Genomic DNA, 8,459 nt, shown 5'->3' with positions numbered 1-8,459 from the left:
TTCATTTCCACCCTTACATGAACCCTAACTAATTTGAAATTTTTTACTCGTCTTATGATTCATCTTAGAAATTTGATTCGTTTCCACCCTGACATGAACCCTAACTAATTTGAGCCGCATCCGCATCCGATTCGTTTCCACCCTTACATGGACCCTAACTAATTTGATGCATCCAAAATATTGAATATCGTGCATTACCACGAAACAAAATACAATATCAACCGTTGGGCATGCAATAGATACACCACCGTGTTCGTTATTAACTCTTGAAACAACCAACCAATGCATTTACCCTTCTATCCTAACAAAAAAAATTGTACAACTTGATGAAAAATTATGAACTCCTCATTTATGCAATTCGCTGCAAAGCCATCTCTAATGAAATGTAATTTGCCACATTTTCTAGTAGAACGCCAATGCGTTCCAATGGGGACCAAAAATTGACACCATTATAATATAATAGAGGTTCTTCGAACACCCAATATTGTAAATTTGGCATACATATTTTCCAAAGGCACTTTAGAATTTCGTATTTAGTAGGTCCATACATGCAACCCCCGCTCATCTATTCAGGTGTGGGACCAAATAATGGGTGTCAAAATAACGAGAATTGCAACCATGTATATATCATAATTTACAAATTTAAAAATCTAAAAAATATTGATTTTCCAAGATTATCGTCAGCAAAAGTTAACGAAAAGATCAGTGTGGACGTCACCGCCACTATGATGCCTATACCTGGAAACCCTAATTCCATCAGTCCGGGCGACTACTGGAACCACATGAAACAATTTGACCCTCTCTCTCCCCAACTTGCTTTTATTTTTATTTTCAGTAAGAAGAATCCCAAACTTGCTTTTATTTTTATTTTTCAGTAAGAAGAATCCCCAACTTGTTGTTGACTTGTTTCTATGCCAAATGAAATGCTATTTTTATGCCAATATAAATGATGCACGCATTCTGTTTCACTATTTGTCTGGGACATAACTCTCTAGTCATATATATAAAATACCACATCTGATGTATTTATGAGGTGATGGGTCATTTAATATTGCATAGTATTTGGATGTAAACTTACCCAGCATGGTTCCTTATACAACCTGGGCAATTTCGAAATTGATGAACAATATTTTATCCTCTAGACCCTCATTCAGTGTCGTTATATATAACCCATTCAAAACATTCATTATGAATATTCTGAAAATAAAAAAATGACAGAAGAAGGGGTAATATACATACGTAATATTCATATTCTTCGTCGGTTTACCCAGAATCACTGGATTAAAGAAGCTAATGAATTTACTAATAGGTCTTAGAAAAGTCAATGAATATGGAATAGAAATCACACTTCTTCTGGATAATTTTGAACTGAAGTGAGGATGTCTATCCTCAGGTTGAATTAATTAATCTGCATGGTAAAAAGATACAATAGGTCAAGCGCATAATAAGCAACTGGCACTAACACAGAGCTACACCCAAACTTATCATATACTCCCTCCATTCCGTAACGTAGTGCGCCAGCGCTTTTCGAGATTTAGGTTTGACCATAAATTTAACCACGTTAGTTAAATTTATGGTCAAACTTTATCTAAAAAAGCGCGGGTGCACTACATTATGGAATGAAGGAATTACAACATTATGCATTTGACATGGCAAGATATTTTTATCAACCATAATGTATGCACTATTGATAGACATGAGATGGTTAAATATCAGTAACCTCAACAGATGCATAATTTCCTTATCAATGCTGCACCTTAAGGCCAAAACTCAGCAACCTGAACAGATAAGACCATGCTCATCATATAACTCAATTTACTGACATAACATATGGTGTAATAACAAAAGATGAAGCTAAAACTTTTGAAATCCCTACCATCTTGTAAGAGCTAAACTTTTCTATTAGTTGTGAACTTCCATTTGATATTTCTCAAATTTGTGTTTTTTAAGATTAACACATGCAATGCAAAGTTCATTATTCAGAACGGTTACTCTGCAGTTTTAGAGAAAAGTTTAATAACTAAAGCTTGAGAAACAAATGCGGTTATAAATACATGACACGCAAAGTTCAGTAAGGTCCTGAACTATGGGGGTTGTAAGTTTTATTTCCAAAGCATGACACACGACTTCTAAGCTTCATATCATTATCATTTTTTTGAAAATACAGAAAATAACATACCTGGATTTTTTTTCTATGAAATAGGGACGGTAAGACTTCCCACAAAATTATCTGCGCACAACATCCGACGGAAGGCCCGGCAGTCAGCAAACAACACTTAGGGAGGAAGCGCGTAGATCGTCAGTGTCACACCATATATAGCTCAGTTAGTTGGCATGTACTGTCGTACTTGACATGTTAATATTTAGTAGATCCATCCATTATATTGGTATATCCTCCAACTGCAGTACGTGCAATAAGGAATGATCAAAAGAGTGAATGAATCACGTACATACTATTCGTCCAACTGGAATTGGAACCCAGTGTGCTGTCTCGGCAACATCGCATTGTTCCAACTTCCAAGGGAACCCATCAGCCTCCCATACGTTGTCACAAAGGAACCCCGTCTCCATTTGCTCCATGCCTTCTTTGCTAGCTCCATCATCAAAGCCTCATCCACCCTCGGCAAGTGCACATGCTACCACCACGGCCGACACCGCCAGCACTGTTGCACTCGCATAGAACCTGACCTCAGGCGTTGCTGTAGAGGAATCAACCGTTCATTCTTCTAGCAGTTGTCCCAAGCTGTAGCTAGCTGTGTATAGAGATTAGAAGGTTAGAAGAAATAACGTGAATGTAATCTTAACCAAGTAAACAGTCGCGTTAATACTTATCTAACACCGCCAAGGATAACTTCACTAAAAAGCAATCTTTGCAGTGCAACTTGCAAAGACAACTATCATCTGTTTTGTTATATGGGTTATATCACTCATGTTCATTTTTGGCAAGATTCAAATATCAGAAAATAGCTTCATTCAAAATTACAGTTCTGAAGAATTTCCATCTTATACAGAGAATTACTAATGTCATAGATACTTTGTTGCATTAGCAAAACACAAGTGCACATTTACTGCCTTCTAGGATCACAACCGGAGATAGACAAATTAAATAAAATACTTAATCGGATAATCTCTACAAAATGCTCACTTCGGCAAGATGTTACAAAATGCCCGTGCGTTATAATAAAAGCGAATGAAGCGGATAATTCTACTGATGAATTACAAAATTCCTGCAATTTGATGCTCACTTCAGCAACAAATACTTAAAAGCGGATAATTAATTAAAAGGTGAAGCAGAAGCATGAACTGCTAACCGTTACTTGATGACCTATCTAGACAATTGAGAGAGTCTGTATGTAGTATTATGCCTATCAATATCACAAAGATGGATGTGTACTTTCCTTGCTCCTAGACCATGAACTAAACTGTGTTATAATTTGCTTCTCTTCCTCCCTTCTTCCTGCATGGAACCAAGCATTACTCATACTCCATTTTTACACAACTGAAATAAATAATCAAATAAAAGTCTGAACAACTTCCCACAAAATAAAAGGGCATGTCTAATGAAACAGGTTCACTCAAAAAAATGTTCTCACTGGAGAGCACATCAATGTGAAATGAAAAGTATCAATCAAGTTTTAAGTTGTACACCGCCAAAGATAACTTCAGTAAAAAGCAATCTTTGCAGTGCAACTTGCAAAGACAACTCTCATCTGTTTTGTTATATGGGTTATATCACTCATGTTAATTTTTGGCAAGATTCAAATATCAGAAAATAGCTTCATTCAAAATTACAGTTCTGAAGAATTTCCATGTTATACAGAGAATTACTAATCTCGTAGATACTCTGTTGCATTAGCAAAACACAAGTGCACATTTACTGCATTCTAGGATCACAACCAGAGATAGACACATTAAATAAAATACTTGAAATCGGATAATCTCTACAAAATGCTCACTTCGGCAAGATGTTACAAAATGCCCGTGCGTTATAACAAAAGCGAATGAATCGGATAATTCTACTAATGAATTACAAAATTCCTGCAATTTGATGCTCACTTCGGCAACAAATACTTAAAAGCGGATAATTAACTAAAAGGTGAAGCAGAAGCATGAACTGCTAACCATTACTTGATGACCTATCTACACAATTGAGAGAGTCTGTATCTAGTAGAATGCCCGTGCGTTGCCACGGGCATTTGAAATCTTCTACTGAAGTTGTATATATAATATAACATAATGCATCTTAAACTTCACATACATACAGAAGATAGCCAGTAAAAATTGGGTAATAATTGAAATCCACTTCACTTGCAATGTAAGTTGATGAAAAAAAATATAATTTGATGATATGTACATAGAAAACCATGAGCGCACTAATAATTTGTTACGAATTAAGATTTCTACTTGATGCGCTTAAGATTTTCTCACACAATATCAACAATGATTTTTCAGCTTCATTCCCATGATAATAATCATCCTACAGAAGCAATGTATGTAGTTAGCATGAATATTTCACAATGAAGGTCTAAGAATGTGCAACAGAGAATACTCATCGTGCAAATCAAAGGAAGCAATTCTTTACCGTTTCACAAGGGCATAAAATCAGAAATAAAATAGGCAGACACATCTGCAATTGAATAACTTAATATTACCTTCAATATAGTAATAACAAGAATAAATTTACCCGTCCACTGGAAATTAAACATATATATAAATAAATCTTTTGCGGCCCATCATCGGTACGTCAGTGCCTATGTCATGTCAGTCGACATTTTTGAAGCATCATCCAAATCCATAAGTTTTTATATGACCTATAGAAGTGGAAAATATAAACAGTTATTAGGAAACTATATATTAAAAATCATGAATTTAAAATATATATTCAATGGTCAACGGCTAGAAATGAACAATGCCCATTTTTAACTGAATGAGTAACATAGTGCTTTTTAGTAGATTGAGTGGCATCCCAATTTCAATAAATTGTAGGCTCATCTATAAATTACTATTTGATGATTATTCTTGGTAATTTACTATTTAGGGTATGTGATATTCTAGCAGAAAAAATATGTTACATTTCTCTAGAGAAAACAACCGAATTTCCCTCTATATAAAAAACAGCCGATTTTTCTAAAAATCAAATGCAGCCAACCTCTCCTTTGCTTCTTATCTTATTCCGCAAAAGAAAAACACAACTCACTCCTCTCACTCTCTCAACACACAGGCACAAGCCTCACTCTTCCCACCACCCCCGCCACCTCTCCCCGACACAGCGTCGCCTCGCCTCCTTTCTCTCCTAGGCTTGGATCTGTGGCCTCCGCTCCATGCTCACCGCCCCCTCCCATCCCTAAGTTGCAATATCTCCCCTCTCCTGCGAGCCACGGTATAAGCTCCGGCCAGGTCTGGTGAGCGGCGGTGAGCACACTTGGTGTGGTTAGTACCTGGATTCGGGCTTGACGACGACTTGTGACCCCGTACGGGTCGCCCTGTCACTTATCCCTAGCTCCCCTCCCGCCTCTGAGTTGTGACCGCGTGGTCCACGCCCTCATTCCCCGGCGACATCTGCCGCCTCTGTCGTGATGTCGTCCCACCGACCCTTCTGCTCCCCTCCCAGCTCCTAGAAGCCAGTGCGGACACTGAGAGAGATGTATGTTTATGGATCATATGTTTTACTTCGTGCTGCTACTGCAAAGATGCTCTATTAGTTTGTTTGGCTGTATTGTGATGACCATCAGAAACCAACTCCCTTTGCTATTCGGACTGTTCAATTCAGTTCTAGCGACTCCGAGGAAGCAATGTGTTATATGTCTGACATAGGATTGAGAACTAACTTACTTGAAGATCTAGATAACCTCAAACCTCTTTTCTAAATATTAACAGGCAGATGTTTTTGCCGAATTTCATCAACACTCCACAAAAAATGTAATGAGTATGCAAGCTCCTGAATTGGAGTATCATTATGTAAACTCCAGAAAGTTTTCTGTGGTGCTGATACATACATCATGAAGCTTACACCTGTTGTGGTATTCATATTCAGATTCCACATGAATAAAAAGCTTAAGTTGTCACATAATAAGAGATGAAATAGAAAGCAAGCAAGAACAAATAAGGACTCAAAACAGCAAGTACCAAATATGCCAACGTTGCAAATATTCAGCGGCATATAAGCGACAAAAAAACCACACCTTCCTGTACCATCAACAAATTGATCTTCTTTCTAAAAGATACCAATGACTTCCAAATTAAAGAGCAATTCTTGCATGCAACTGTTGCAAGGAATTTCACCTTGAAGGAAATTAATGTTTTGTTTTCCAGATAATTGACATGGTGCAGTTAAGTAATCTTGACAATTAGCTGATATTCGTGATCTATATGCCTGATCTATATGCACATTCAAGATGCCCTATAAACGTCAAGCATGTTAAAACCAACAAAGACGGCAAGAAGCCTACATAGTAGTGAAGTACATCCTTAGACAAAAACAAGGAGATCTTTCCTTGAACAGCAAGGAGCGCCCACTTGTTTCACAACTCCAAAGTGCAGAAAACAGAGCATGGAATGCACACAAAAAATGATCAAGATTACAAGAAATTCCTGGTTCAAATTTAGTCGTTTCAATTTGTGTCCCATTTCACCTTATCTGATGGAACCGGTAAGTTTCATTTGAGAGAGAGAGAGAGAGAGAGAGAGAGAGAGAGAGAGAGAGAGAGCTTAGCTAGTGGATTTGCCTTGCTCACCCATCAATAATGGCGAAGAAGCTGCAGAGCACTGGAGAATGCGCCACTGAACCTCGGACTATTTCTTTTCCTACTGCTGCTTCTTCTCTGGCTGCTTCCTTTTCTGCTGGACTGTTGCTCTAGTTTCTGCTGGACAATGTAGTCTGTTCGCATGAGGATTAGCCTTACAGCCATGGGATGGTACAGATAATCTATAGCGACAACAATAAGATGACCAAGTTCGACTACAAAAAAATGATATATAGTTTAACTGCAAGTATGCCAACAAAAAATAAGAGATTCACCCCCCTTACATCTTTGATAGTGAAGAAGTTTTTGTCTACTTTTGCCGCCTTTTGGCCATTGTCGTTGACAAAACCCATATGCATCCAGCATTTGACCTCACTCTCAGGATTCACTACTCGGCTTTGCGCGAGCTCATTCCCGTGATGTGGAAAGATAAAATATTGAATATTAAACACTTGGCCTAAATAATGCCCGCTCATTGCAATACAATCAGTATGGCATCCTGGCCTTTCACGGCCACAAGGAATTTCCCAGAATCGCTCACCCTCCCTAGCACAGTGAACAAAAAAATGCAATTTTGTGAAGGATAGCACTTGACTAAAGGAAACAATAACAAAAAATTACCTCAAAGTAAAAAGGGTAAAATAGTAAGCACCTTCCATAGTACAGTTTCTACTGCTGCTATCCAATACAGTTTCCTTCAGGTAGTAGTGAATAAAAATGGACAAAAAGGAGAGCTGATATGAGAAAGAGAAAATTAGCATACCGGCATGAGCTATAATTCAAGTGCTAGTTCAACTTACACTCAACAGAGCAAATCATTGTGCATGTTTCACGCACCTAAAAAAAATCTACTTCAATTGAGAGACTCACCAGAGTACTTTATATGGTCTTTCTGCACTTTTTCCTGTCAAAGTAATATAACTTGATGGAGAACTCAAGATAAGCCCATCCAGTTTACTTCAATATGCAATGCACTAACAACAAATAGTTTTATGAAAGAAACTGTAGCTTCCCTTATGGGATGCACATCTATACCTAAACCGCTGCACGAGCTCACCCTTGGCGGCTACCTGTTTGACACGAAGCACATGTTCACGATGGAGCAGATGTATTGGTCACCAAGCGCAGAGGAGCGCATGCACGTCAGCAGGGTTTCCTCCATGTTTGTCGTCCAACCGTAGAGCGGTCAAAATTACAGCGTGGCATGCTTTCCCGTCTAGTAAAAATTGGAACCTGCCCTCACTGATTTGCTAATCGGTTGATCAAACTGAACATAGGTACAGAGCTTAATGTGCGGCTGATGGGTAGGTTAAGATTGGAAATTGGGTTCAGTAGTAGTAGTCCAAAACCAAAACTTTGAGATGGTTGGGTTGGTACTGTCGGTCATGGATTGGAGTGAGTTGGTTTGGTGGATTTCACTTGACGGACAAGCGGTATATATGCAGTTTGGATTTGATTTAATTTAGGTTTTGGAGCATTCCCATTTCCCAGGTTTACATAGGCATGTAAATGCTTCGGCCAACGGGTTGGGTTGGGGTTCAGTTTGAACTCAATATGCATGTACAGAACTGAAGCTTCAGCCAACGGGTTGGGGTTGGGGTTCAGTTTGAACTGAATATGTATGTACAGAACTGAAGTTGCGTACGCACGCAGATGCAAATAGAATTGGGGGAAGAAGAGGATCGGAGGAGTTGGTTACCTCGGGAGGAGCAGCCG

At 38.4% G+C, this 8,459-nt stretch overlaps 2 long non-coding RNA genes across 3 annotated transcripts; both read right to left on the bottom strand.

Moving 5' to 3' along the window:
- Nucleotides 1-1,257: 1,257 nt before the first annotated feature.
- On the bottom strand, nucleotides 1,258-3,042 carry LOC123086499 (uncharacterized). The gene is made up of 4 exons (XR_006440914.1): nucleotides 2,451-3,042; nucleotides 2,180-2,230; nucleotides 1,721-1,778; nucleotides 1,258-1,408 (listed from the first exon to the last, which is right to left on the bottom strand). It is a non-coding gene; the product is annotated as an uncharacterized lncRNA (long non-coding RNA).
- A 104-nt stretch (nucleotides 3,043-3,146) lies between these two features.
- On the bottom strand, nucleotides 3,147-7,309 carry LOC123086487 (uncharacterized). 2 transcript variants are annotated; one of them, XR_006440907.1, is made up of 4 exons: nucleotides 7,028-7,309; nucleotides 6,735-6,877; nucleotides 4,653-4,811; nucleotides 3,147-3,457 (listed from the first exon to the last, which is right to left on the bottom strand). It is a non-coding gene; the product is annotated as an uncharacterized lncRNA (long non-coding RNA). The 2 variants fall into 2 exon arrangements; XR_006440905.1 differs by lacking the exon at nucleotides 3,147-3,457 and having other exon boundaries at nucleotides 4,441-4,811; nucleotides 7,028-7,306.
- Nucleotides 7,310-8,459: the final 1,150 nt, after the last annotated feature.

Source organism: Triticum aestivum, chromosome 1B (assembly GCF_018294505.1).
Source record: "Triticum aestivum cultivar Chinese Spring chromosome 1B, IWGSC CS RefSeq v2.1, whole genome shotgun sequence".
NCBI classification, from domain to species: Eukaryota; Viridiplantae; Streptophyta; class Magnoliopsida; order Poales; family Poaceae; genus Triticum; species Triticum aestivum.
This window is presented reverse-complemented; position numbering and strand designations above follow the sequence as displayed.